Raw genomic sequence first — 22229 nt, forward strand, 5'->3', positions numbered from 1 at the left:
GAGCACAGAGTTTAATTGAAATGATAATTGTCAGAAAGTGTGTGATGCAATTAGGTGTGTGTTACATAATGCTCCCAAATACAATGCTTTCAAAGCACTCAGATTAACTACAGTAGTTATTAATGCTAGTAACAAAGGGTTGAGTGTGGTTCAGTATCAGGTTGATGAAGGCGAGGAGCACATGATTGCATGTGTGTCATGTGCACTGAGAGGGGCTAAACAAAATTACTCTATCATTGAAAAAGAAGCCTTGGCAGTTTGCTGGGCAATTAAGAAATGTAAGTATTTTTTATGAGGCAGAACATTCACTGTAGGAACACAAACCCTTAATGGAGATTTCCATGAAAAAAGGGCTGAGTAGTGTTTCAGCTAGAATACACAAATGGGTTGTGGAACTACAAGAGTACTTATGTTTTATATTGCATATGTTCCGGGAGTACGACATTGTACTGCAGACTGCTTATCCAGGTTGATTTCAGAACAAAATGATAATTGTGACAGTTTGGATGACACCATATGGGCTAACAAGAGTGTGTGTTTTTGTGACGGGTGGTCCTGTTAGAGAAGAGAAGTGGAGATCTGAGGGGAAGGAAGATGAGTCTCTGATGTTTATTATTCCATACACTTCGATGGGTGGCCCACAAAAAACTAAACTTAGTGAAAAAACTCATCCATTTTGAATGATTGGAGACAAACACTCTGTTCATGATTAGTTGGTTTTCAGAGGCGATTGTCTAGTATTTCCTGTATGGATGAGAAATAAGTTAATAAATATGTCTCATGAGGGTAATCAGGGTGTGATCAAAACTAAAGAAAGGATTAGGTCAGATTTCTGGTGGTTAGGTTTGAATATTGAGACTGAGAGGAAGATTTTTTAATGTTATGATTGTGGAGAAACTGAAAAGATATATACAATCAGATGTGTGCCCATGGTTTGCAGAGAAATTCCTAGGTGCTCATGGCAAGAAACAGCTCTTGATTTTGTGGGACCGTTGAAGGGTCAGAGGTCTACAACCTATTTGTTTGTTGTTATCTATCTATTTCCAAGATGGCCTGAAGTGGCGTCAGTGTCTGATATCACCTCACATGCTGTTATTTGGGTTTTGGAAGGACTTTTCCGAAGAGAAGGGGCACCAAGCATTATACTGACAGTTAATTGGGTACAATTTTGTTCCAGAGAATTTGAGGATTTCTTGGTATCATATAGTGTGAAACACAAGAAGTCAGCTTTTTACCATCCTGAATCCAATGGGATGGAAGAACGATTCAATAGGCCACTATAAGAGGGATGCCAGTTAGCTAAATTAGTGGTCTGGATTATAATAAAAAGCTATAGAATTGATTTGTTTCCTATTGTCTTCCCCTTCATAGCAACAGGGAAATCTCTGTTTCAGAGGGAGAAAACCCACAATTGGTGCCAGGATGGATTGATTGCAATAAAGGGATACAAGTTGGGTGAATGTCTCTATAGATACTGGTTGGAGAATCAAAGAATGTGAGAAGATGGATAAAGGAAAACTAGAATTTAATGCTGTGAGAGAATTGAATTTTAAGTTGGGTGACTGGGTAAAAATTAAAGCTCCAGTGAGAGTTCAACCTGGATCGAAGTTCACTGCCCCAAGAAAGGTCATTAAGAAATGATATCAAGACCCGTCTAGCACCTTAGGGCCATATTTATCCCCTGTGCTAAAATCACACATGGGGGAGGAGTGGTCAAATAATGGTGCAAAGCTTGCTTTGCACCATTATTTGACGCCTGGGTCATGGCAGGCTTTAGGGGGCCTGTGGGCCTATTTCCATGGTGGAACACCATGGAATAAGCCCACAGGTGCCCTCCCCCGGCCCTAGGGACACCCCTCCCCATACCAGAGGGACAACAGAGGATGGGGGACCCCATCCCAGGTAAGTATAGATAAGTAAACATAAGTATATATATATATTTTTTAAGTGCCTTTGGGGGCCCTGAAATGGGCCCCCCTACATGGCACTGGGTGCAGTGGCCATGCCCAGGGGACACTGCTCCCCTGTGCTGGCCATTGGGGTGGTGGGCATGACTCCTGTCTTTTGTAAGACCGGAGTTATATGGTATGGATGGTTTTGTATCAGAAAATGATACTAGGCTGGTTAGAGTCATTTTTTTTACTCTAACCTGCCTAATGTCATTTTTTGGTGCAAAACCCCCTTCTCCCATACTGCCACCCCCACCGAGCTCATGTCATTTTTTTTTACGCTAGCCTACCCTTTGCACCGGCTTGCACCATTCCATAAATATGGTGCCCGGCTGGCGCTCAAGAATGGTGCAAGCCGGTGCAAAACTGTTTGATACAAAACTGCATTAGTGCAGTTTTGCACCAAAAAGTATAAATATGCCCTAATTCCGATGGATTTAAGAAAATTTAAAAAAAAAGTGTAGTTCATCTAATGGAAGTGATTATAGTTCTTCATGTGGAAGAACTATAATGGCAGAAAAGGTTAGGCCAAAAAGGCTCTCCAAGATCCCCAATTATCTCCATGTCAATGCAAGAACATGAAGGTGCAGTTAATTTATTTATTGTATTGTTTCGGTGAAATATTCAATATTGTGTTTTTACTCCTGAACGTTTTCTTGACAATATTTGTATTATTTTTTTTTAGGTGAACCAGAATGTAAATTCATACAGTTTATTGCTTATTAATTTTTGTTTCTTTTTTTAAAAGGGAAGGATGTGTGGTATTAGTATAAAGGATGGTCTCCTATTGTGTGCATGGCAGTGTTCTAAATTCTGGAACACGGGAAGGGTTTCGAGTCGAGGGGACAGTTAACCCTTTAAATGTGGATGGGGCAGTAGCAAAACCTCTGAACTCCTTTCCTACCTTATTTTTCTGCGTCAAGTGTACTTTGTTTTAGAAGGTGTCTGCATAACAAGTTCACAAGATACATGGGGGCTGGTAGATGCAGTGCTATGTAGAACAGACACAGAGGTTGACATGTTAGTGCTTGTTGATGGGAAGCCAGAGCATACATATGTGGTTATCCTAAAGCACTTGCTGATCCCAGGATCAGATGTGCTGCTGCATGTAGAACCACTTGAAGACAATGTATAAGCTGTTGGAGGTGGGCTAAGATGAGTGAATGACCATTGTCCAGTCTAGCAAGAACGACAGACAGGACTACTGTCTTAAGATAAACCGAGTGTAAATGACTTAGGATGTTTGGCAGCATTTTCAATAGCATGAAACAAGCGTTTGTTATTTCAGACATTAGAGCGTTGAAAATGAGTGAAGCTTCGAAAATAATATCCAGTTTAGAAGCTGAAATAACAGGAGATGCTATTCACAAATGATTAGGCCACGGCTCATTTCGCCATTTGGTGTATTACAGAAAATAAGAATTTTGGTTTATGATAACAATGGTACTTATATGATTCTTAAAATATTGCTGAGGATTATTTTAGTCTCTGCCCAGTCGGAGAAAGATCTGAGTTTCGCCACCATAGGCAAAGATATTAAAACCACTCTAGTGCGGCTAGAGAGGTCCATGTAAATGATAAAAAGTGTGCATCTCAATACTAAACCTGGGTGTACTCCACATGTGATGGTTTTGAAGTCATATCTGTATTGTGTGAGCATTACAGCCAGTGCGGAATTACAGACGAAAGAAGCTGTCTGAGCCAATGTTGACTCTCAGTCCCCTGTTGGAGTTTATTTCTAAACAGCACCAGCACGCATTTGCTGTGCCCTTTGCCCTAGAGTTTACCAAATGGTGCATCAAAAGCTTTCAAATAGCAAACATCTCCAGTAAACCTACAGTTGCCTTGTTTTTATTTTTAAATTAGCTACAGGGAACCTGTTTATAATTTGGGTCTATTTCAGTTAAATTCCTTTAGATACAGCCTTTAAACTACTGTATGGCACTGGTTATCTAGGTGGCAAAATATGTTAATTTTAATAGAGTTAAATTCACAATATAAGTACGTCTTACTTTAGGGATTTTTGGAAGACAGCTTGTTGATTATTTAAAGACAAATAAAACATTAATAACTGGTTTACTGGACAGACAATGTGTAACAGCAATGCTTCTATGAAATAAATACAGTATAGATTATTGAATGCATAGTGGTGTCATTTCAACATGGAATGTAAAATGCATTGTAATTGTTATTTTTCCCAGGCAAGCCCTTTGACATTACGGAAATAATGAATTTCGCTGTCGCTAATATCATCATATCCATAGTGCTTGGACACCGCTTTGACTACGATCATCCCAGGCTGCTGATGGTCACACAGCTAGTAACAGAAAATTTAAGGTTGATTGGAAGTCCTATGGTTAACGTAAGTGGAATTTTGTCTGCGATGCAAAAATGGAAATATACCTTGTATGTAGACTTTGTGAGCCATACACTTGAAAGTATTTAGGTATCCGTGTTGAACAAATTAATTGGATGTGCAAATGCATACTATTGGTAGCCTACGAAATGTAATCAAAAGCTGCCTGTGCATTTGCTCAGAGGTGCAATGTGTGGCACTGTGTTATTTAAGTCTGGGAAACTATATTAACCGTTACAAAATCTAGTTTGTCGGCGATGTTAGAACCATTTGACACAAGATGTAGCATAGTGCCGAGAGCGTGCGCATGATACGCTGCAATACATTTTGAATTTTTTTTTAAAGATTAATAATTAATACAGCAATATAGGCATCAAGATAGTCCAGCCACGTAACTTATACCAACAATTGTTATCTGACAGCACATGTGGCAGACCCCAATCAGGATCTTCAGATACAGACACAGATAAAATCAAGAATGGACTGTTAACCAAAGTCGTCTTGTCATATCAGCGTCCAAACTGAGCAGACTGGAAAAGCCAGAAAGCAAGAATGGGAACTGCAAGCTTAGTCAGTGGTTCAGATTTTTTTGGTTTTCCTCCAAAAAAGGTTTTTGAAATTCTGAGCAAAAATGAGAAAGTATTGGACCAATTTACATCACGCATTCATCATATGCTTAAATGTCGTAACGTTTAAAACGATGCAAGTACTCCACGATATCTAGGCATGGCGGGAGCAAAAAAGGGGGTATTAAAAGTGGACATTCCAGTTTCTGCGCTCACTTCAGAAACGTAGGGCCAGATGTACAACCATTTCCTTTTGCGCCTTTTTGTGACTCGCAATATGCGATTCGCAAAAGGAAATTTACGAATGTGTCACAGACACATTTAGTGATTACCAATGGAGTCGTAATTGACCTGCCTCATCAATATTAATGAGGCAGGTCGCAATTTGTGACCCATTGAGAATGGACAATAACACAGGGATGGTAGCCTGCTGTGGACAGCAGACCATCTAGTCTGTGACTGCTTTTTCAATAGAGCAGTTTTATCTTATTGAAATGCAGCCCGTTTTCCTTAAAGGAAAATGGGATGTGTTTCAAAAGGAAAAATGAAATGTTTCTGTTTAATATTTTTAAGGGTAGGCAGTGGTCCATGTACAGGCCACAGGCCATTTTAGCATTTGCAAATGGGCCAAATCTCCGTTTGGGACTATCCCCCTCCCTCACTTATTTTCCCTCTATACTTTGAAGTCACCTACAAGCAATTAACATGCCATACAAGTTTGAATATTACAAAACATCATGGGCTAAATGTACGATCTTTTGTGCGGCTTGCGATTTGCGATCCATTGGCGAATCGCAAAAGGTACAACAATGTTAACAGTCATACATCTGGCCCATAATGCCTGCCCCAACATGTTCCAAGAACCAGTTTTCCAATTTAAAATATCATGAGGTGAAAGAAAATGAAACTTAAATATCTGGCACTATTTAGTGGTTTTAGCTGCCTAAATAAACAGCACAAACTTCTTTCAATTAATTTAAAAACAGAGTTCACAGCACAAGTGTGGGACCCCACCGAGTCTTGGGAATAATGCTCTGTCTGACCCCTCTTCTAATGGCCCTGAGTAAAAGATATCAATATTTGAGGTGGTACTGGGCCAATCACACCTTTGGGCCTTAGTACCTCTAAACCAGCTATACCACACATCAAAACTAGGGGTGGGCGGAACAGGCAGAGCTACACTCTATGGAATTCCACAGGAAAAGATGCAGCTTGTGCTGAAATTTAGCGCTGGTAGCGCGAGCAGCGCTGAAAATCAGCGCAACCTGTATCATGCGTTGCACAACAGTGTGCGGCTATTCAAGTTGATTTTGCTGCTGCTCCAATAGAAAATCTACTCGAGCTGCATCAAATCTACTCAAATAGCAGCCCTCTGACCACTCACGAATGCTGGTGACCACCCGCACTAGATAATTGCACTAGTGGACACCAAATCTCCCCCTCGAGCTCACATATTCTGGTGCCTTGCAGGAGAAAAATTCCACCAGGTGGCAAATGGCAGAAGTTGGCCAGAACTCTGCATTAAAGAGTAATGTGTAGGGGCCAAAATTCACCATGTCCACGGAGAAAAGGAATATTTTGCCATCCCCAATCAAAACAACCCTGCCCCTTCCTCCTACTTTCATCTATGACCCAACCTTCCATCTTATGCCTCCCTTCTTCCCTTACATGTCATCTCCTTCCCCTCACTTATTTTCCCTCTATTCTTTGAAGTCACCTACAAGCAATTTATATGCCATACAAGTTAGAATAATACAAAACATCATGGGCTAAATGTACAATCTTTTGTGCGACTTGCAATTTGCGATCCATTAGCGAATCGCAAAATGTACAACAGTGTTAACCACACTGTGTGCGATTTCCAAATGGGTTCGCAAGGGACCTGCCTCACTAATATTCACGAGGGAGGTCGCAATTTACAACCCATTTGGGAATGGCAGCACTCACGGGGATGGTGGCCTGCTGGGGACTGCTTTTTCAAAAAAGCTGTTTTTCTTTTTAAAATGCAGCCCTTTTTCCTTAAAGGAAAACAGTATGAATTTCCAAAATGAAAAGGGAAGGTTTTCTTTTCATGCTTTTAGAGCAGGCAGTGGTCCATAGGACCACTGCCTGCTGTGAGAAACATTTTTGCTACCATGCACAAAGGGAAGGGGATCCCCTGGGGACCCCTTCCTGTTTGTGAATGGGTTAACACCAATTTGAAATTGGTGTTAACTGCCATTATTTTCTGACCTCATTCACAGTCACAAAACAATCATACATTCCCCCGCGCAATCCCCATTTTGCAAGTTGGTAACTGGATACAGACTCACAAAATAGGGATGGTACATTGTACAAGGCCATTTTGCAGTCGCAAACGGCGATTTTCACATTTTACGACTGCAAAATTGCATCATACATCTGGCCCTATACCCCCTCCTTGAGTCCTCACTCATGTTCTGGTGCAGTGCTGTGATGCAGTCTAACGGCATGGTAAGCAGTATAAAAGAATCAACAATCCTCTTGCCATTAAATTCTTCTTTAAAATACCTCCCTCAGAGTTTCCTCCTTGTCTTTTCCATTTCCCTGCAGTCTTTTGATGTGGCCTAAGTAGCATCTGTGCTTCAGAATAGGCAAACGTATGATGATACCCTTCTCCCTCATGTCCTCTCTCTATGGCTTCATTGCCCCCTTACCTTGTAGAAGGGATCTAAGGGCTCTACAAATGTAACAAAAGTAACAAATGTTATTTCACATCATACCGGCTCTTCTCTCTCCTTTTTGCCCTTTGCCAGCCCCTCCACACTCTTTACTATCTCTGTCCTTCTCTCCTTAGTAAGAAACAGCCGATAGGCATATTAGTTTTATTGGAATGGGAATGTAATATTGTCTAATGATATTGTCTCAAGGCTCTATAAAAACTGCAAGCATGGCATGATTGCAGTGGAAGAGGGGAGGTGTATTCCTATAAATGTGTTCATTCTGTTTTCAACCTCTTCCTCCAGTGTACCACCACAACTTCAGATTCATAATTTTGACCTACTATTAGTTCTGATCCCGGAATCTAGATAGACTTATATGTCTGAGAAAGTGGGGTGTTGGCTGAAGGGGGGCTCACCCCTGTTCATGCAACAGTTACAGTCCCTATCAGGGTGAACCACAAAATTCACTAAATTAACCTGTGCTTATCCCTCTTGTAGCTTGCCACAAAAGCAGTCAGGCTTAACTTAGATATCCAATGTTCATTCCTGGTGCCTTCTTTGAAGTAGATGTTGACACAGAATTCCCTTTGAAGTTCTTGAAGCTTCCATCTTCCCCTACCATGGCTGCAAGCTGGCTTCATGAACATTGAAGGGGTAACACGTCATTTGTGTGAAAGCAGAGCACAGCATATTTGGTTGCAAGTCAGGTTGTGCCAGCTCTGCCCCCAATACTGCTAATTGATGGTCCATTCAATCACACTTAATCCCTCTATTGTGTGGCTGTCAGCTAGGAATAAAGAAAGTTCAACTGCCAACTAAACCCAGCAATGTCACCTGCGCCAGGCTCCAGGCACCAAAGAGTTACAGCAGGAGAATGCAGACTTTCTAAAAGTGGCATTTTCAAAATTGTAACTTAAAATCCAACTTTACCATCGAAGATCATTTCTAATTATAGTTTCTCAGATACCAAACCTGAAATGTTCACCAGTTCCCAATCAAAAGTTAGCAGTAATTAAATGTGATCTTATGGGAGGGGTAGCCCACACAGTAGTGCAAAATGAATTTAAGAGTGTTTCACTACCATGGGGAGAGAGGTATAGTTCGAATTGCCAGCTTAAACTGCATTCAGGCTGCAATTGCCAGGCCTGGGACATGTTTAAGGGGCTACTTAAGTGGGTAGCACAATAAGTGCTGTGGGCCCCCTAGAAGCATTTAGTCAATTGAGCTGGGGTATAGGGGATACCACTCTACAAGGCACTTTCAAGTAAGTTAAATATGCCAATCAGGTGTAAGCCAATTTACCATGTTTATAGGAGAGAACACAAGCACGTTAGCACAGGTTAGCAGTGGTAACGTGCACAGAGCCCTAAGGCCAACAAAAATGAATTCAGCAAAAATAGGAGGGTGGAGGCAAAATGTTTGGGGGATGACACTGCAGAGAGGGTCTAGCCCCTAGTGACCCCCTCTATCCAAAAGCCAGGGGAGACTATTCAATAACTTGGTGGGCTTCCCTACCTAGGCAATAGAATCTGTACAATAGCCTTCTATTGCAGAGGTGCTTGCCAGTTCTATGGCCCTCTGAATTCAGTTGGATCGATCTGTCTACACTCTCCTGAGCCAATGAACTGACCCATGTGGAACCCTTCTCCTCACCTGTAAACTCCACCTGTGCAGCACCTAACTGTAAATATGCTCATAGATGCATTTCAGTAGGCAGGCAGTACCACCATTCCAACAAAAAAGATGTGATCCATTCCATCTCTTTGATCAGACTTCTGTCCCCAACCCACCAAAAACTCTACCCATAAGGAGAGCAACCAACAGAGGACAATTACAGCTGTGAACGTCAAGAGCCAACCCCCAGGTCATCCAGGGTATCTGAATTCTGCGTCTGAGTCTGAATTCTGAGTCCAGGGGTGGTAGCCTGAGACTGGGTCTGTATTCTGAGGCTGAGAAGGGGTCAGAGGTGAGTCCTTTTTTGCCCGCCCCTCCATCTGGGCTGCTGAACCCTAGATTTGGGAGTAGTAAGCCTATAGTTGTTCTGATACCAGGGGAATCTCATGATCCAGAACACAGTCTATGGGCATCTTGGGACTTACTATGATCTTTCGCTGGGTCATTTCCCCACCCCACACCAGGGATGCCATGGGACAAAAAAAGTCCTGCTCCTGATCTGGAGCAACCCTGCACTCCCGGCCAGTGTACTGCTCTGAGAAAACCACTACCATGGCCTCGGTGTCCTTCGGAGCAATGATAGGCACCACATTTACCTTGACCAGGTGGAAGCGACCACTCTCACCCTCAGGGATCTCATGTTTACCCTGTGAGCCCACCTCCCAACTAAGGAAGATTAGAGTATATGCTACCCCTTAGGATAGACAGAGTCCCCCTGCTTGTATCCTAGCTGAGAACAATCGAAGCAGCGAGGTTGGAAATGGGGCACCCTCGGCCACCGCCCACCAGAACCTCCTCCCTGTTTCTCAGAAGGAGCATGGGAACCCTTTGCTCCCCCCCTTAGTCTGGGCTATGTCCGTGTCTTGCTTAACCTGCTGAGGGGAACTTGAACCACCCTCATGAAGTCACTCCCAGGTACCTTCTTAGACACTCTGATGTTTATCCAGAGGTCTGCCTCCCTAGCAAGCTCCCTGGGGTCAGAGAACTTACTGTTTACTAGGTACTGGTGCACCTCTGTAATACAGGTATTGATCATGCGCTCCCTCAAGATTAAGTTGTACAACCCAAAATAAGAGTCACCTTTGCTGCCTCTCACCCAGCCATCCAGTGCCTCGCTGGAATACTCTATGGGATCCACACACGACTGGCTTGAGAGTTTGTGGCTGTGCCTGAACTTCTCCTGGCACCTCTCATAGGTCAACCCAAATTTAGCAAAACTATGGTTTTCATGAGGCATACTATGTATGGTCACTCATCTGAATTGTGAGAAGTGTGGCCTTCCCCACTGTAGGTATGTGCTTTCATAAGCTATCCCCCCGTACTCCTCTAGGACCTTGCGTACCCAAAGACTTACCTCATATGCAGAAAACCACCTGGCTATATTATCTCCCACCTCATAATTGGCCACCAGAGCTTGTGGTATGTGGACCCCCACCTCTCCAATGGACACTGAGGGTATGGTGCCACCAATACTGCTGGACTCTACCTTCTTGGCCTTGATGTCTAGCTCCTTGATATTGAGACCAGGGGCCATCCTCCTCTCTTCCTTGGCAAGTCTCTTCCTTGCCATTCTTTCCACTGATTCCAACCTAGGTTTGGCAAGCTACAGTTTGAGCTTCCTTTCTGCCTTTATATCCTCTAGCTCCTCTGATGACAGACCCCAGAAAGACACAAAGCATCCTGGGCATCTTCTGGTGGTGACATATGCTCTTGTTGCAGCTCAGGACCCAGGTCTGAGTCCTCCATCTCCTCATCATTCAAGTTTGCTCCTTCCTCCTCTGGGGGCGGCCTAGCACCTCTGTACTTCCTCAAATGCTTTGAGTGTTACCTGGAAATCCAGCCTGGAAGACTTCCTGCCTAACTTCAGCCCTGCTGAGGATGTCAAAGTTGATCAGATCCATCTCTGTGGGACAACAAAGGGAGCTAGGGCACTTACATTTAGAAAAAGAAGAAAACAGCCAATGGAAAATTAAGAAGAATAAAAAAAGGTCAATTCTGATATCAAATTATTTTTATGAGATTTTTGATCCACTCCGCTGAACACCTATGTGAGAAATTGGGTTGTTGTTGTTCGAAAGGGGTGGGAGGTGACCCCAGTTGAAGCAACAGCCACAATCTCTGTCAGGGTAAACCACAAAATTCACTCAGTTAACCTGTGCTTATCCTCTGGTAGTTTGGCACAAAAGTAATCAGGCTTATCTGAGAAGCAATGTGTAAAGTATTTTTGCAGCACACAATCAGTAATAAAGTGAAACATTTAAAAGAATTGAGTACATTCTTGACACCAAAACAACAAAAATACCATCCGTAGACCCTGAGTTATGAATTTCTAAAATTTTAAATGAAAAACTAGCACCTAAAAGATCAAAGTGCCAATGAAGGACATCTAGTCGCATGAAACTGGCTCAAAGTAAAAAAATATGGCCTACCACAATGGAGCACAGGTCGGATACAAAGAGTGAATTGGGCCCGGTCAGTGCTTATCTTTGGACTCAGAAGAAATTTAGAAGAAAATGTTCTGAGAACTTAACGTTCAGAGGGGCAAGGCTGCAGGTGGTGTTTGAGGAGGGAGCATGTTTGTCGAGGAGCCGCTGGACAAAGTTGGTGTGAAGATTTCTTTGTTTGATCTTAGTTTCTTGTTGGGGGTTGAAAGCCTCCAGCTGGATGAGGCAAGAGGCTGTAGCCAAGAAGAGTTCCACAAGGCTGAATATCTCTTTGGCAAAGTTCCACTAAACAGAATTTGCTGCTGTGGAGAAGAATGTAGCAGGAGCTACCATAGAAGTCAGGCCGACCAGTGATGCACATCAGGCAGATAGACGAGCAGGTTGATCTCAGTCTTCTCTCAGTTCTCAAAGCAGTTTTCAGCCAAAAATGTTCTCAGTCCCAAGTTTTGGATTTTGGCTCTCTGTGTTCCTTCAGCACTACCACTAAGGATTGAGAACTGGAGGGGTACTACTTGAGGGATTAAGACTCACTCAGGTTGGGCCCAGGTGCAGGTTCAAGATGGTTGAAGCCTTATATGTCCCCAAGGCTCTGATCAGGAGGCCAGCCAACTAGCCCTTGGTGTCCTTCTGGTAGTCTTGGGTTCAAGTGTAAAAACAGGGCTTAAGCAGCACTGCAAGCTCCAGGCAGCAAATGCAGGTGCAGCAAAGCAGTCTTATTGAGTACACAGCAGCCCACAGCAGCAGGCAGTTCTCTGAGAGTCCTTCCACAAGTCCAAAAAGTGAACTGAAGAGTGGGCCTGGGAGAGGTAGGTCGTGCTACACTGAAAAATGGATTTATGAGTTTTTTACTACCAGGACATGCAAAACTTAAAAGTACATGTCCAACCTTTTAATTTCAGTGCCCTGACTTATGGGTTACCTACGGTCTACCTTAGGGGTGACATAAGCAATACAGGGGAGTGTAAGGCTTGACAAGGGAGTTATATTGCCAAGCTGAATTGACAGTTTAAAACTGCATTCAGGCTGCAGTGGCAGGCCTGGGACATGTTTGAAGGGGCTACTTAAGTGGGTGGCACAATAAGTGATGTAGACCCACTAGTAGAATCTATTTTGCAGGCCCGGGTATATGATTAACCACTCTACAAGAGACTTCAAAGTAAATTAGGTATGCCAATCAGTTGTAAGCCAATTTACCATATTGAAAGGAGAATGCACAAGCACTTTAGCAGTTGTTTGCAGTGGTAATGTGCAGAAATCTTTAAGGTCAACAAAAACAAATTCAGCAATAATAGGCGGGGTGAACTCAAAAAGTTTGGGTGTGACCCTGCAGATTGGGCCAAGTCCAACAGTATGTATGTATGTTACACTGGTGTGGTATAGCCAGGGCTGACTTTAGGGCGATCCGACAGGTGCAGCCACTCATGGCACTGACTTTGGCAGGGGGGCTGTGTTTAAAAATTACTTTTGGTTTAAAAGTTCATAAACTTCCTTGTGCATCCAGCAGTTTTCAGGCAACTAGAAAAATGTCAAGATAACTCTGGTGGTTAATGTTACCTTTGGTGAGGGATCAGAAAGTTTTTTACTGGCAGTTTTGGCTCATCATAGGGTAGGCTGGAGAGTTAATGTGCCTGCTATAAAGAACGTGTACCATGCAGATCACAGAACTGAGTGTGAGTGAAGTATGAGTAGCACTATAAAGAATATGAATGTATGATAGAGAGATGAGGGGCACTGTTGGAGAGTGGTAGTGAGGGCATCTGTGGAGGAGGTCATGGGGGGAGGGGCACTAAAAAAACTGTTGCACTTGGCACCACCAATGCTAAAACCGGTCCTGGGTATGGCACTACTGTGGTAGAGTTAGGTCAGAATTTCCACTGGAATGGAATTTTTTGTTTTCTTCATAACTTTGCCACCATTTGACGAATCTGCACAAAACATTCCTAAATAAAGTTAATCCACTTTGGGTCTTCTTGGAAACTTTTGTGATCCATCAAGCAGGGGGCAAAGAAAATCGGTGTTGGTGGAGTTAGGAGGGAAGAACGGTAATGGCACATTATCCCATTTTACCACTTAAATTTCCATAGTGATTTTTTCTCTCTGATAGGATTTAAAAAGGTGCTCAGTAGGCATAATGGGGTTAAATGTTATTGATATCTAGTGCTGTGGTCCCTCACAGAAACAAAATATTTTTTTGAAAACTCAATTCTGATTGGCTGCAGGAGCTCTTTACCATGTCAATCATCTCAGTGCCCTAGATCTGGAGAAGAATCTGTGGTACCAGAACGATCTGATTAGTTGTTTACAACATCAGGAGAAAAGTATGCAGCCACCATTATAGGACTAAGGGAGTCAGTACCTAAGGACCAGAGGCTAGGCCCTGTGACCAAAGCCTCACTGGAGGTTGGATGCCTGCTTGGAATTTGGGTGCTGTGTACAATTTTCTTGCAGATAAAGTTTTGTCTGCACTTTCACAACACACTTGGGTTTGAACTTTGTACTTGGATACCATTGTTTAACTGTAGAAAATGGGTCACATGGCTGAGCAAGACATATAATTCACATAGATGACCAGTGCCAAATAATGGAAAAAGTATGATGAAAAATCTATAGAAATTAACTCAAAAAACAAAGGTGCTTACTTATGTTAGTGCATAAAGTAGATGTATGATATATCAGGGAGTCAAATATGTCTTGGTGTAGCAGATGTCATATGGTGCTTGCCAGTAAAGATTCAATTGCAAGCAGTACTACTTCTTAAACAAAGATGTGGCTGGAGAGGGGAGGGGGGAGAGGGTGTCTAGTGCTTGCTGGGGAGTGGTGGGGGAGCCATCTACCCGTGACAGGGAAGGAATTCCCAGTCACTGGTAGCCCTTCCGCCTTGTATTTCGTGGTGGTGCTACCGCTGCGGGAACCATGTCGGAAGGCTGGCTCCTCATACCGCCAGTGGTCTTCTGTGCAGCGCCGGGTCAGAGATGATGATCTCTGGGACGGAGGTTCCGACCGCCGTGGAGGTATGAGTGGAGATGTTGTGGTCTGCACCTCCAGCCTGTTGGTGGTCAAAATGACCCCCTAACTCACCTATAGCCGGCCGACTTACGGGCGAGGCAGATGAGAGACGATTGTTGACTCCCACACACAGATTGCAGTGCCCAGACAGGGAGGCTTATTTACGGGTCTGGTTGATTGTCCTGAGTACCAGGAGTAGCAGAACTACTCTGCTGCGGGGAAGCGTATGAACCCTGAGTGAGGCCTGAATACACAAGAGAACATAGAAATGTGCATGGGATAGTGTGATATCAGTATATTCCAGGCCTCACTTGAATTGGAAACTGTGCACCTCAATATCACAGGATGAATCTGATGGTGGACTAGGAATTCTATACTGATTTACTGATAAGCTTGTTTGGACTCTACATGGGGCCCGTCACATGTGCCAATATAAGAGCAAAACCCTTCCTTGATGTTTCACAATTTATTCCCCTCAGTCCTTACACATGCAGCTTCTGTGCTAATGTACATAACAATCTATGCTCTGAAGTGTCAAACGAAGACCGGTTTGCATTGGGTATGGTAGGAGCCCACTGATTGGTGCATCAGCCAAACTGCCCTACAGCCTGGTTCGAGGTGTGTCAAATTGCTATTCATCCTTTGAACACTCCTGTTTACCTGGAATGGATTAAAACAGACGCAAACTGCGACCTGTCTGGCACTTGGTCACCCTCATTATAAAACCCAACCCTGGTTGTAGAAATACCAAGAAGGAGTGGTGACCCCTGGCTCCCCTCCTAGGGCAGTTACGGCCACTTTCTGTGACATCAGTATAGGACACACCATGTCAGCTCGCACCCTGTAACTATAAGGCAAGCACCTCCCCAGGGCACCTCCTAAACCCATGATAGCCAAGATTCTGACCTTCAGAGACCAAGACCATCTTCTACGGAGGGCCCGGGAAGCAGCACCCATTAAAATAGATAATACTACAATCTCACTCTTCCCTGACTGTAATTTGGAGGTGCAGCCTTGCAGAGCCTCAGATAAATCAGTGGAGAGGCAGCTCCATAAGGAAGGCCTCACATATGCTCTGCTGTTTTCAGCACACCTGAAGGTCTTCCATGATGAGTGCTCACTTTTTTTAATTCCCCAGAGGATGCCTGGGACTGGCTAGAGCATCAATACCCCTTTGCTCTCCGCCCACCCCTTTTGGGACTCATGCAGGTAGGGATCTAGAGGCCACCCCAGCAATGAGGGTAATATCAAGGGATATCATCCAAAGCAGTACCCTCGCCGCAGCAGGCATCAGAGGACAGAGCGGAGGTGCTGGCAACAGTGTCATCCCTGTAGGCCCTCCTTGAGCTCCTCCAAGTTGTCACGCTCTGACTCAGACTCAAATGCCAATGTGGCACTTTTGACAATGCCACAGCGGACAAGCTGAACTGATAACTTTCAGACCACTCCAAATGTGATTGTTTACATCTATATTGTTGTGACCTTCTAATGGTTTTCATCTGAACAGATATCTTATTCTTTTTTCTGACTGCTGTTGTTCTCGCCTCCCCCCTCCTTTTTTCCCTTCTGCTCTTTCTTGCTGTCTCTCCCTGGTGCAATTGAAATACCATGAAGACTTTTGCATTGTTAGTCTTAGATGATTGATTGAAGTGTGTTTAAGGCCCTTATTGGCACTATATTTCAGTGGGTATGTGTGCATAAAGGAGATGGAGTGACAGTCTCCTGGGGGGTGTGGGGGGGGATCATAGTCAGCTGTAACGGCTGTGGCAGTTCCAGACTCCAAAAGTCCAAACTAGAATTCTCTTTATACGGTTGATCCCTTCCCTTAGTGGTGACTCACAGTTATCTATGTTGCCTTTTTTGTTGTTTGGTTGGACAGACATTTTCTGTTGGCCTAGCATTGAGGTATAGTTTTCCTTTACCACATATAGGTCTTAAAGCTCCTGTGGTACAATATAAAGTGACTGGGGTCATGTTTGCTGACCTGTCCCCCCTGCCCAAGACATGGCTTCCATTATAAAACATTACAATTTAATGACATGGAACTTCAGGGGTATAGGTTCCTCTCATAAGGGACTTAGGGCCAGATGTACGAAGCCTGTTTGCATTTCTTAATGGTCCAAATCTCTATTTCGGACCGTTAAGAAATGAAAACTGGGTTTTTCCTATGTACAATGCCCTTTAAGGAATCGCTAAAAAGGATTTCCTATATGCGATTCCTAGTCTGATGTACCATGCATTTCCCAATTCCGACTTGGGCATTTAGGGGATGCAATTACCATCAACTTGAAGCCGATGGTAACCAGGTGCAATTTAAAAAAAGCCCCCCAAAGTTCTTTTTTTCAATTGCAATACAGCACACACATGCCCCTTAGGCATATGTGTGCTCTACAGGTGTCCCCCTATTTTTGGGGTGCACCAAGGGGGGCCTTTTGTCACACGCCTGCTACCTCGGCAGGAAAAGCTGTATTGAGCTCCTCTTAATGCTGGTGAATTGTCCCCCTCGTCGGTTCAGGCCCTACAGGCCCATCTTCTTATAGACCATTCTCTTTACTAACCTCAGGTTACAAAATCCTTAGCAAGATATTGGCTAAAAGGCTGTTCCCCTTGCTTCCTGAACTGATAAACATTGACCAATGTGGACTGATCCCCCATAGAAGAACTTCCCTGAATATTAGGCACCTGTACCATGTTATAGAGGTTGCAAGATCCCACTTCCTCAATGCAGGTTGTTTTTCATTGGACTTACAACAGGCGTTTGATATCATAGAGAGGGAATACCTCTTCCAGGTATTACCGAAGTTTCATCCTCCGACTGCCTATACAAACTGAGTGAAAGTCTTAAATGCACAGCTGATGGCCAAGGCTAGAATTGGGACATATGTATCTTCCAAGTGTCCACTATCACCTTTGATATTCTTCCTGGCCATGGAACCGTTAGCACAAAGGTTACACCAGGATGGGATGGCCTGGGACATAACATGTGAGCATCAGACACACTGTCTCCTTATATTCAGATGACATGCTTATCAATATCAGCACTATGACAATGGACCTTCCTTCCATAGCTACGAACCTCAAATTATTTGGGGAGCTGTGCGGCCAAATCAACAGCATTCACCTTTCAGGATGTACTACCCCGGTAAAATTTAACTTGGTAGTAGTAGTAGTAGTATTTACTTTATTTCGGTTGGACAACCATAAAAGTATACATAAATACATTCATAAAATTGAGTGCATACAATCTCCTAATGCATACAGATCTTAAATGTATTATTTACACATGTAAAAGATTTAAAACCCATAAGTGGCTACCATGAGGGCGGTAGCTTTGTATTTCTGGAGAACCGGGGACACTGCACCACCCCCTCCATTTCCTTCTGTTCCCTGCTGATTGCGTATGCCTTCTGGGTGAGAAGATTTTTGCTCTTCACCAACTGATGGCCCCAAGACATTGAATCAGACAGTCGGACCCCTAAGTATTCAAAGGGTTTGACTTGTTCAATTGTGGAGCCATTGATTAACATTCTTCCTCTAAATGTCTTGTGGGTGTTTATCCCCATAAATTTTGTTTTTGCTGGGTTAATTTCCAGATCATTTGTCTTACAAAAGGTCACAAAGGAGTCCAGTTCTGCCTGGAGGCCCATTGGAGTACTAGAGATGAGCAGGGTCTCGTCGGCAAACATTAATATTGGAAGCGGGATTCCAGCAAGCTTAGGGGCATCAAATCCCAGTGCCTCAACACACCTTTCGATACCTGGGCATCCAAATATACTGATCCCCATCAGATCTACTAGAATGTGATAGCCGACCTTCGATCCTGGGTGAAGTTCTGAGTTACTCTACCACTGTCTGTGGCAGGCAGCCTGGCCTTAGTTAAAATGGTGATGCTTCTGAAACTTTTATACTGTTTCATTAACCTCCCTATCATAATCCTATCATCATTTTTTTTAGAACACTGAGCTCTCTCCTAACAGACCTCATTTGGGCCTATGACCTCGATCGCATTGGTCTCCAAAAATTACAGCTACCAACCGATGAAGGGGTGGGGTCACCAGATTTCCCCTCTTACTGTTTAGCAGCCCACTTACAATGGCTTTCCCACTAGCTGGCGGGTATTAATGTACAAGAAATAGGTTGTACGCCACCTCACCTACATAAAGGCATTCTCCACGCACTACTGTTTCCAGGGGGGAACTGATCCCCTCCAGACTTTGCCTCTGTTATTGCATAATGCCCTAATGTACTGGTGCTCAGCGCTCTACCTCAAATGAGCTACAATCTCGTAAACCTCCAATATCCAGTTAAGCGGGTTGCCTAGCCCCCAGGTATGTTATCAGTGGGTAGACTCTGAAATTGGGAAGCACAGGGAGTGTCTATGGTGGGGATCTCTTTGAGGAGGGATTGTTGATCTCTCATCAGGAGTTCATACAGAAGTGCACGCTCCCTGGGACTCTCTTCCTCACACATGCCAGTATCTTAAGATTTATTTAACAACACTGGATAACAGATGGGGTAGAACCAGCAACTAACGCTTTGGTGAGCACAATACATGAGATGGGCACGGGAGACATTTGGTGAAATGGGTGTACAAAGGTATACGTTCACACCTCCAATTGTCATTGTCCCCCCGAGCGACAAATGGGAAACTCAGATTTCTCGCCCACTACACAATAAAGAATGGTGATTTCTCTTACAATACGCTTCTCTCATACCCCGTAACACACAGTTGAAGTTCATTCAATACATGATCTTTCATAGGCCATACTTGAAGCCCTCAAAGGTTCACACTCTTCCCCACTGCAATGCCAAATTGTACCAGATGTCACATGAAAAAAGTGGATTTAATACGGATAATATGGGCATGTCATATCCTATCATCTTCTTGGGAGGGAGTTTGTGAATTGCTTCAGTCACTAACGAAACACTCTACTGGGAAACATTGGAACATTGCATATTTGGGCTCTACCGGGGATCAAAGGGGTGCCGTACTGAGGCACCCTTTGTAGACGTAGCATTACTTCTGGCCAAGTGGCAGATAATGCGATGTGGAACTCATCAACTCCACCCTTGGTGTTGACTTGGAGGGAGGAACCATGCAGATAGGGGGCTGCAGAAAATTCAACACTATGCAGGGAAGAAAATAGGGGGTCATGTAAGTGACTTTTGGACTTTTTTCCTTACACAGGGTCATCCCCAGTCTTTTGCCTCCTTCCTCATTGTTTTTCTGACCTCTCGCTGTTGGCTCTAGAACTCTGAACACTTTACCACTGCTGACCAGTGCTAAAGTGCAGGTGCTCTCCCATCTAAAGTTGGTATAATTGGCTTATACCTAATTGGCATATTTATTTTACCTATAAGTCCCTTGTACCGTGGCATCTCTATGCCCAGGGCCTGTAAATTAAATACTACTAGTGGGCCTGCAGCGCTGCTTGCGCCACCCACTGAGGTAGACTTTCAAACCTGTCTCAGGCCTGCTAGCACAGGGTTTGTGTGCACAGATTTCTGCCACAGGGACCTGGCATCTAAATTTACTTGCCAGGCCCAGAACTCCCCTTTTACTATATGTAAGCCACCCCTAAGGTACACCCTAGATAGTCCTTTGGGCAGGGTGCCATGTATGGAGAAGGCAGGGCATGTGCCATGTTGCATGGCCTGTCCTGATAGTGACAAACAGCCTAACTTGGTGCCTCTCTGCTGAGAGTGCTGCCTTCTCATAGGATTGCACTGGAAATGCCCTGCCTCATGTGTAAGGGGTATCGTCAATTTATGAGGGGTAGCGTAGGCATGTTTGGTATGGTTGTGATAGTGGTGAGAAATGCGGCTTACTGGTGTAGGTGTATTTTTTATTACTATCACAGAAATGCAGCTTCTAGAAAGTGCGCATTTATCTGTGATTATGACTTTGGTGTTTTGCAGCTTGCCTCCAATCCACGTCTGGGCAGATTGACAGTTGGGGCTTTGTGCATACTTTTCAGACAGCCTGAACACAGGGAGGGTGGAGGTGTCACAGAGGTGAGAGAAGGGAGAGACGGGGCACACCTGCATTTGTAAAGGCTTGCTCTGGCCTCACACAATGTGGTCGTTTACCCCCCCACTGATGTTTGGAGCCTGTTCTGGAGGAGAGAAAGGGCACTCCCAGAACCAGTTGTAACTGATTGGATCCCCCTCTCCTGGCCATTGTAAAACACCCTGTAAACCTGGTATAAGTACAGGGGAATCCCCACAATTTAGACATCATTTTGGACACTCTTGGACTCCAGAAACCTTAGCTGGAGCTGGACGCAGGAAGCTGTTGAGAGGACTCACCAGGACCACCTTGGACTGCTGCTGCTGTGCTGACCTGTGACCTGCCTGGTCACAAGGAGAAACTGGCACTGCTGACATCCACTTGTGTGCTGGCCTGTAGCTGAGTTCGCCAGCCCTGCACCCCTTCTTCCTTGTTTTTATCTCCAGAGACAGGGTGCTGTGGCCCCTGACCTCTGTAAACTTATTTCTGCACACGGAGGGCTGTTGTGATGAGGAAGCGCTTGGAGAGCGCCCCTGAGTGCCTCTACACTAGGAAACCAGGTACTTTTTAGGGAAATAGTGGCTCAGTGAGCCAAGTATGGACCTAGGGAAATTATATGTTTTACCTGCTTTTCCTCCCATTACATATAATTGCTAATGTTCCTTTTATGGGCATGATTTGCTGATATGTATTTTTATGACTTGTGAGATGTTTTCTAATGTTCTTTTTATGGGTATTTAGGAGTTATTCATGACAAGTGCATAGAATTCTTACTGTAATTCCTGACTACTGCCTATGTTGCAGAATCCTGAGTACTTACGTGTTCTAATGTGACAACTGCATATTCTTGCAGAGTATTAAAAACTTGTGTAATGTTCTGACAACTGCTCAGGTAGCAAGGTATAACTTACGTGTAATGTTGGTCTAATAATTGCGTGGTGTACAATACAGTATATTTTCATTTAATCTGGTGTTGTGTTTCCTTTGTGGTGGGGATATTGCATCACGTGTGTTGTGTGTATTGTCCAAACGCTTTACACATTGCCTCTGGGATAGGCCTGACTGCTCGTGCCAAGCTACCAAGGGGGTGAGCAGGGGTTATCTTGTACGTGTAACTCCCTTGCCCTGACTAAAGTGGGTAAGTTCTGCCTGGCTGAGGTGCGTACCCTAGCCAACCAGAAACCCCATTTCCAACAGTGACCAATTTCTATGGTGTGGGACACTATGCTGGAAGAATTCAGACTGCAAGAATCGAACGATAATTGACCAGTATTGAGTATCCTGGAAAACGCGAGCTATGACTAGTGGGTATTCATAATTCCTTTTCACTTGGTATTCCACAGGAAGATTGGCATTTGAACTGTTTTCTGAAGATGACACCTCTCACTCTCCATTTTATTGTGACCTACTCATGTTGGGAGATTGACTATATAGGTGGTTAGGTGGGAGGAGGGAGAGGGAGTTATTAGTCTATGACTCAAACAATAGAAGTGCGTAACGCTGACACATGGAAATACAGACTACTGCAATTACTTATTTTGAA

General features: G+C 44.0%; 1 pseudogene; it reads left to right on the forward strand.

The window, feature by feature from the left end:
• The window catches only part of LOC138296721 (cytochrome P450 2K6-like), a 390473-nt pseudogene that overhangs the window by 121586 nt on the left and 246658 nt on the right, over positions 1-22229 (forward strand).

This window comes from Pleurodeles waltl, chromosome 5 (assembly GCF_031143425.1).
Source record: "Pleurodeles waltl isolate 20211129_DDA chromosome 5, aPleWal1.hap1.20221129, whole genome shotgun sequence".
Taxonomy (NCBI): domain Eukaryota; kingdom Metazoa; phylum Chordata; class Amphibia; order Caudata; family Salamandridae; genus Pleurodeles; species Pleurodeles waltl.